The sequence below is a fragment of the Sinocyclocheilus grahami genome, unplaced genomic scaffold (assembly GCF_001515645.1).
Source record: "Sinocyclocheilus grahami isolate Dianchi unplaced genomic scaffold, SAMN03320097.WGS_v1.1 scaffold64.1, whole genome shotgun sequence".
In the NCBI taxonomy this organism is placed as follows: Eukaryota; Metazoa; Chordata; class Actinopteri; order Cypriniformes; family Cyprinidae; genus Sinocyclocheilus; species Sinocyclocheilus grahami.
The window spans coordinates 1,853,769-1,862,882 of record NW_015505243.1 but is presented as its reverse complement, the minus strand read 5'-3'; the positions used below and the strand labels follow the sequence as shown (position 1 = coordinate 1,862,882).

General features: G+C 35.1%; 1 long non-coding RNA gene across 2 annotated transcripts; it reads right to left on the bottom strand.

Annotated features, from left to right (window-relative positions):
* Positions 1 to 224: 224 nt before the first annotated feature.
* Positions 225 to 8,560, bottom strand: LOC107584933 (uncharacterized). 2 transcript variants are annotated; one of them, XR_001609195.1, is made up of 4 exons: positions 8,439 to 8,560; positions 7,334 to 7,393; positions 2,949 to 3,098; positions 225 to 377 (listed from the first exon to the last, which is right to left on the bottom strand). It is a non-coding gene; the product is annotated as an uncharacterized lncRNA (long non-coding RNA). The 2 variants fall into 2 exon arrangements; XR_001609194.1 differs by lacking the exon at positions 225 to 377 and adding an exon at positions 1,217 to 1,586.
* Between the last annotated feature and the right edge of the window lie 554 nt (positions 8,561 to 9,114).

Below are 9,114 nucleotides of genomic sequence, written 5' to 3'. Positions count from 1 at the left end.
GTTGTTATGGCGTTGCTAGGGTGCTCTATGTAGTTTCTGCATGGTTGCTAGGGTATACACACACACATATATATATATATATATTTTTTTTTTTTTTTTTCAATGTATTATTTTTTTTTCATACAGACATTCCGACCAGTAAACTCATCATGAACCCCCTCATTCCACAGGTCAGTATTGAAGGGCAATGACTGTGAAAACCGCATTGAAGAGAGTGTGTGTGTGTGTTCAGGGGGTGTTGGCGGAAATTGTCAGAGTGAAGCCTGTGAGAACCAAACCTCCCCACCATCCCACCTCCCATCATGCTCTGCTCCCTCTCACTGCATGGAGACAGACTATGCCGGCAGGCGGTTCGGCCTCCTTTTTGCTGTTGGAGGCTAAAATAAAGCATATTTGTCCTTATTAGATGCCAAGTTTAGCTTACATTCTTTCCAGTTACATTATTTCCATTAACAATATGGTTAAGAAATATCAGAAATTTGATCTTTCTTTGGACTCTCTGGACCATATTGTGTCTACGTGTTGAAACATTCATTCCATAGTTTCATTTAAACCAACAAATGTACAATTGTACTAACCTCACAAAAAGTGACCATGGTAACCTGCCAAACTAGCTACTAAAATAACTGTTGATCATTATTTTATTCTAATAATTTATATCCAATTTTTTGTATATATTATTTCATTAATATTTTACTTAAATTGTACTATATACAATTTTTATATTTTACTATCATTAACTATAAAAATAATGGGTTGTTACTGTACTACATTTTGTGTCAAGCATTTTGAATTAAATTTGATTGGTAGGTGCTATGTACTGTAAATACATTTTGATTGACTGATTGTTACAACTGTAAAACCATAAACAACCAAACAAAAAAGATCTGCATAGAATGGGATCTCCTTCAAACCATGCAAGAAGCTTTCAAAATATGTTAGATTTTATTTATACACAGTTTTATTATGTAAATTAACTACAGCATTTTCTGCTAACTGGTTACTATGGTACATTTACAGGAAGGTGTTTGTTATATGCTAATCAGAGGGATAATTATACATTTTACTATTGTAGTAGCAACACAGGCCGTCAACAGTGCGGAGAGAGATCACAAGGCAGATCTCTCCTCCCATCACAATGAAAAAAACGTAGTCATTATGACTAAATCAGGATGCAGGACATCACCATCTCATCTATAATTAATGAGCCCGCAAAATCAGTGCCATAAACAACAGAGTTTGTAGCAACAAGAGACTCGAGAGCGGGGAGGAAGCCATTATGGATCCAAAACACAGTGTAGTGTTTATATATAATCTCTCTGGATATAAGTGCTATAGCTGAGTGCTGTCCACAGCAGCATCATCTCTGCTGGTCCGGCTCTCTAATGAGACCAGATTCAATAAAAGACACTTAGAGATCCACAGCTGGAAGAGACAATGCAAATAGAGTTTATTCTCAGCCTGGATGTCTGGTTTTCTTGGAAAGCAGAGATGAAGCAATCGGGCTGAGATGTTTATTTGATTTAGGGCCCCTCTTGCTCTCTTCACCCACTCCCAAACAGAATAAGAGAGAGATACATGTATGTCTGCGAAGAAAAGTGGATGAAAAGAGCGGATTGAGTTTGAAAAGCAAGCATTTTATCTGCTAATACACTTATTATATATGGCTGAAATATATGAAATATATTTCTCAGTCCTTCTAAAAACTCAGAAATGCCATATTTCTTAAAACCAAACAAATGATCTTTATATCTCACAATTTCACAGAACCAATTCCCCATTCAGTTATTTCAAAAGCATGTGGAAGTCCACAAGACCTGACATGCATTATCAAATACAGTTTTTCATCTTCTTTACAAGTCTTCATTTCATTCATCTGCTCCGCTATACAAATCACAATGCATTAGTGAGCAGCAGCTGTAAGAATGTGCTGATATCCTTTGATAGCTGCCCCCTGACACCCCACTCCCTCCGGTATTCTTCCCCGCTTTTGTGTCTCTGTGAACTTGGCCTCTTTGGAGGCCCACACAAAAGCATCCTAAAGGGCGAGGGTCCTGCGCCACACACAGAACACAACCCTCCGACTCAGTGTGAGATGAAAATACACCGACCGGTCTACTCATTCACTTGCACAAATACGTCACACAATAAATGAATGGCAGTTTTTTTTTTATTATTAGATTGTACAGATGCTTTGCATCAGTTGAACCCAATGCCCCCAGAAGGACAGTGGCGCCAACAAACTCCCTTAAACTGCTTTATTAAAGGTAAACTAATTTAGGATTGGATATGCCTAAAATGATTTATAGAATTAATGTTGTATTTTCAAGTTACATGGACTATTGGAAAGGGTGTGTAGAGCTAGGCCTCTGTGGTTAATATCACAATTAAAAAGGCCATAACATAGTAGATATGCTCTTTCTCAAATAATATGTAGTAGTACTAGGAGATTGCAATGCAACCAATTCTCTCTAAACCTGTCCAAAAGTCCAAGGTAAACCAGACTTAGCTAGTTTGCTGGTCTTAGTTGGTCAAAATGGTTTTACACAGTTTTCAGCAGGTCAGGATGGGAGACCCTAACTAACTAAACCTAAGCTGCAAAAATACTCAGAAATCATAGTATGGACATTATAACCATCAGCACACCATCCACATTTAGACAGACAGGCAGAGACAGTAAGTTAGATAAAATGTCAAGACAGAACGATATAGATTGCAGAGAGACGGAATGATATAATGAGAGTTAGAAAGATAGATAGATAGATAGATAGATAGATAGATAGATAGATAGATAGATAGATAGATAGATAGATAGATAGATAGATAGATAGATAGATAGATAGATAGAATTTAAATCAGTAGTCAGGGCACTTTTCCAAGCTTTGGATAAAACAAAACAAAGCCAAGCAGTAATAAACAAAGGCTAAACTCTTGTGAAAACTTCCTACTTCATTCCTTGGCTCTGACCCCATTCATCCCACCCACAATGCCCGGCTGGAATTCCTAATGAGTGGGTGGGTGAACTCAAGGGGAGGGTTGGGGGGAGGTTAGAAGGGGGTACCAGCAGCATTCCGCCACAGAGATCGCAGCCAATGGATCTAGATTGGAGAGGAGGAGACAAGAGGAGGGGGGAGTTCAGATTTGGGCCGGGCTTTGCTAGCTTCTTCCCATGAACCTCATGGACATGGTACACCAAAGACAGCGCGCTCACACACACACTGCGAAACACAGATCCGTCAAAACCAATTATGAGTGACTGGGGCGTCCAAAGAGACCATGGACATAGGATGAAATTGGGGTCACAGAAAGAGTTCAGGGAGGCTGCTCCTGGAACCAACAGGTTATAGAGCACCTCCTGTAGCCTTTTGTCTTCATAAATTCATGGTTGTCTTTAAGATGCCTTTCCACTAAGAACAAATGTGTCATGAATAATCATTGCTAGATTAAAGAAAATGGAGGTAGATGGATTTAACAGCATCTTGCAACACATAATTTTTCAATTTATGTTCTATGCTTCTATGTTCTGATCATCATAAACTGGATTTATTTTGTAATAAAAAGCAGCTAACTATACATTGTTGTACACTGCAACTTACCAAATAAATAAATAAATGGGCATGAAATATTGATTGCAGTCAACAGGGGAAAAAAATGAGTCAACATTATGTGTGAAGAAAGTGAAAGCAATAGCACAATAATTGTTCAAGCTCCGCCCATAGTAGTTAGTGTCGCTAACTTATAACAGTTTGTGCAACATTCAAAATTCATTGAGAATGACTTTTCATTTCCATTTGAATTGGGTACACAAACAGAATACAGAATTGCAATTTGAATGGGAATTTAAAGTCAATTTAAATTAAACTGAAATTCAAAGAAGTTCATATGACTGTAACAGCTGATGATGTATAGAGAATATATTTAGTTTATATACTTTGTAACAGATAAAATCTATAATAAAAATATATATTTTACTAATACATACACATATGTACACACAAACATATGCATTATCATTATAGTTCAATTTCATATATTTACATATGCATAATCATTATCATTCAGTTTCACTGAATTACAAGTCCTCTTTCTGTCACTCCAATCCAAATTCCAACTTCAGCTTCCCAATTCCAAAATCTAATTCCAACTTCCTGTGTCAAATGGCCAGGACTCATTAATTGAAAGTAAGTCAATTCTTTAATTCTGAACAAACTATTACAAAACACAACAGAATGTTGCCACTGTCCAATCAGAATCAAGTATTCCAGATAGCTGCATAATGAAGTGAGATCTGATGAGGTATTAAAAGATAACGCAGACCGATTGAGGTGAGATATGAAAGGAACTCTGAAAGGAAACGGACAGCTTTGCCACTTTTAACATCTGAAAAAGACTTGACCTTCCTCATGAACCCTAGTATGGACAAAGCCAAAGGGCTTCTTAAAGGGCAAGAGGTATTGACACTTCAACAAAGATATTCATAGTTGTCTTTAAAAAAAAAACATGTTATCATCTGATTGATTAATTGCAAGATGTGTTTTTGTCATTATTTTGCAGCACAGGAAACAGGGCCTTATTAGGTCATGTGGAAATGTTATAAACAATACTAACATGAAACAATGCAAGGATTAAAGACCTCACTTCCTTCTCACCAGCATCCTTTTCAGCACGGAACAAATAAAACAAAAAAATATATATTTGTAGCTGCACACTGAATGACAAATTCAAAGTGCTTTGAGATGGAGCCAGATTCACACGCCCTGTACTGTGCTGGTTTGCCAAGGAGGCGCAGAGTTCATTCGTTGTACGGCGCCATCTATCAATCAGCTGAGGAACACAACGGCCTGTTTCTCAGAACTTCCTCAACAGGAATAACATGCTTGGAATCACTGGCAACAAACGGCCTTTTTTCCAAATTACAGAGTGTTTTGTTCATGTGATGATCACAGAATGATTATAGTACTTGTGGGTCAATGATTTACCCCCTGGCTTATGATGACTAACTACAGCGGTCATGTGGGCTACACATCATACTGCATCACCAATGACTGCTTGAAGATCCATGGAGATAATGCTATAAAGCAGTGTTGCAGGCAGCAGGGGAAATAATACTAAATGTGAATCATAAAAAACATTTCACATTGTAGCATTTAACAAAAATTAAGAGATTTAATTTAGCATCACTGTTAAATGTCTTAAACTTAGTGTTAAAGGATGGTAAAGTTAATGTAAATTAAAAAAAGCACAATTGAATTTCCAAAATTAGCTTATATATATATATATATATATATATATATATATATATATATATATATATATATATATGTATATATGTATATATATATATTTCTTCAGAGATGAATACTTTTATTCAGCAAGGATGCATTAAATTGATCAAAAGTGACAGTAAAGATTTTTAAATTGTTACAATAAAAATTATATTTTAAATAAACGCTGTCCCTTTTAACTTTCTAGTTATCAAAGAATCCTGAAAAAACATTAAGAAACGAAACCGTTTTCAACATTGATAATAATAAGAAATGTTTCTTGATCAGAAAATCGGCATATTAGAATGATTTCTGAAGGATCATGTGACACTAAAGACTGGAGTAATGATGCTAAAAATTCAGCTTTGCATCACAGGAATAATTTACATTGTAAAATATATTCAAAGAGAAAAGAGTTATTTAAAATTGTAATAATAATAATTGACACTATTAATGGTTCTAATTTATTTTTGTTGCTAAAAAGCACAAAACCTTTGAAATTCAAGGGAATTTAGGAAACCAAACCCTCAAATGATAGAGACAAGCTTGTAGGCCATATTAATATGAAGTGATTTTAAAATCACGTCTTCAATTTTGTACAAAAAATGATTCTATTAATCATGATTTCAAATGTAAAATCTACATCCTGAAGCAAAACCAGTTGAGAATCACTGCTCTAACATACTTGAAGTGATTATAAAATGCTTGAATGGTGATGGATACTATTTCCAAATGTATAACACATTGATGCAGTTACTCAAGCGGCTCTGCCCTCTTAAACGTGTGTGTGGGAGTGGAAGGCAGGGTTAGGTAAGGTGATGGTGGTAGTTTTGATGTATTATAAACCAGAATGCTCTGTCTGTTCCAGCACAGTGCAGGGTTTGGTTAGCAGCCAGACTCCTCTGTTACCATGGAAACCATTTACTCCAGTCTGGCATCACAAGAGCATTTCAGCCCTTTACTACAGGATGAACCAGTCAATACAAAATAAATAAATTAATAAATTAATTTAAAAAGCGGACAGCCACGTGTATAATAGTGAATTCCCCAAATATAGTCAATGGTCCATCATCCCAGATGGCCAAAATTCCCATAAATTCCACAAAAGAAAACGCTGTCAAGTAGTTCTCAGAACAAAACACAGTCATACTCTATCGGACAGGAAGGAGTATTCCCGGCTAATTCCACAGAATCTGTGTGTCAGCAGAGGGATATTGCACTCTTTAAAAACAACAGGGGCCACGGACCATGATGTAGAGCAGAGTGAGGGAGGGTGGACATAAACATTACTAGAAAAATATGAAATATTCGGGAAAGTTCACTGACATTGAACGGAAAGTCCATGCACTCATGAGGCTTGAAATGAGATGAGTAATAATTAGACTAAGGGAATTGTTAGAGCCAGGAACTTTGTGTAAATTTAAAGGCCAAGTTTCTTTATTATTAGAATCGTAAGTTGTGTTTTAGCTGTCATATAGCACTCCCTGCTGGCAATACCTGCTAGAGTTCAAATGCATCATTCCCACAGGAAAGCTAAAAAGTGAAATCACTGAATTAAAAAGAAATCTTCTTAATAACTATTTTTATCTTACAATATCCTAACATCCTTAAAACAAGACACTGTATATTTACTTTAGTCTTGTTTTCAGATAAATCCAACACAGAGAACACAAGTTTATTTTCCTAATTTTCTTGTTTCAAGCATACATTTCAATATATTTTAAGATTTTTCTAAATCATGTTATCATGATCAAAAAAATCATGTTATCATTAAATTGATTCATTTATCTTTAAATTTATGTTTATGTTATAAAATGCTGATATAATAAAAAAAATGGCAGCTAACATTTTCATTAACAAACAATACATAATGTAAAAGGGATAGTTTCAAAAAAATCATGTTATCATTAAATTGATTCATTTATCTTTAAATTTATGTTTATGTTATAAAATGCTGATATAAAAAAAAAATGGCAGCTAACATTTTCATTAACAAACAATACATAATGTAAAAGGGATAGTACACCCATTAAAAAAATAAAAATAAAATAATAGCATAATTTACTCACCATCACATTCTTTCAACTGCATGTGCCGTTCTTTGTGGACAGAAGATATTTCTGAAGGATCTGCTGAGCATAAAAACACTATAAATATAGTTCATATGTCTCATGCACTGTATTTCTTATTTAAGTCTTGCGGCAGCTTTGTGTGAAGAACAAACTGACATTTTACTTCTTGCTATTAACTGACATAAGGGTGAGTAAATAATTACAGAATATTCATATGGGGCTAAAGAAAACTAAATCAAAATAACCTAAAAACTTCACATATGAAAACACATGAATCAAAATACCATGCCATTTCTCTCTTTATGAGCATAAAACATATAGATATTATATTAAGAAATCTATGCTAGCAACACCAAGGGTTTGATTCAGAGAACACGTACTGCATGCAGACAAAAAAGTACTCTACATTGTCCACCTTATATGCACCGCAAATCAATTCAAAATTCTAAAAGTGTCTGCCAAATGAATAAATGCAAACTGTTGTGGAATAAAATCTTAACAGGAAATAGATTGACTGGAAGATGTTAAGCAATCACAGCCAAACAAAAGAGAACACTGAGTGCAGCCCAAATGATGTTGTTAACTGTTGGCAATAACAAGTGTATTCACTCATCCAGTGTCATCCCACTTTGACATTTCTGACCTCACCTCTTATTTCCCGTTCAGTGGTGTAAATACAGCCCATTGAGAAATACTTTTTTTGTTTGTTTTGTTTTTTTTTTGTTTGCCAAATATGTGGGACGGAAGTATGAGTGGAGTCAGGGGGGTCTTTTCCAGTAAGAGGCCGGTAAACTTCTTCTTTCTGCACAACCGAAACGTTCAAATTTCACTTTCCTGATACCATGTAAGCTTTCACTAAATGGGCTTCCTCTTTTTGAAATGTCAGCATTTAGTGGTGCCTGGCCCATAAGGAAGAGGAAGAGAAGAGGCCTGAAATGGTGCATTGTTTTTTTTCTCCCACCATCTAAGGCAGGGTGAAGTGGCATAAACACAAAAAAAATGAACATGATTCTTACTGCAAGAAATATTCTGGATGATGTGGCCTAATAAAGAATGACCTGCACTAGTAAGTTTAAAAGTTGTTAATTCCCAAAACACTCACTTTCAGGTTATTTTGTTGTAGCTGTTCCTGTAAAAACAGCAGGGATGCTTGATTCTGTTCCTGGAGACTCACCTGGCTGAATTTTGCTGTAGAACACCTGCTTTTCCATTTTAAGGTGGTTGGCAAACCAATATAACATGCATTTCTGCCACCTACTGGACTGGAGTGTGAAGAACTGCTGTTTGAATAAAGTAGGTCTGTGGGAAAAAAAAGAAAAAGAAAAAAAAACCTTAAATATATAAATCAAAGAAAGAACACAACATCGAAAACAACTTAAAAGCAATTATTCAGACTTGATGATTTTAAATACCTTAACATCTTAAACATCACATACTTTATTGACAAAATATTTGTGTGTGTGTGTGTGTATGTGTGTATAGTTGCAATCAAAACAACTTTACAAATACAAGCATTTCCGAAGATCCACGATTTTATAAAAATTGCATTTATAACAGTTTACTAGCATATTAAAAGTTATAATGTCAATATATAATGTAATTGTTTTTAAATAACACAGCTATGTCATAATTATTCAACCCCTATTCAACATTGCTGCTTTTAAGACACTTTTTTTTGTATGGTGGGGAACAAAATTGTCTTAAAACACAATTAAGACTTTAGAAACTCGAGAAAAAGAAAAAAAAAACAGAATTAGCTTGAGCTGTTACACATACAT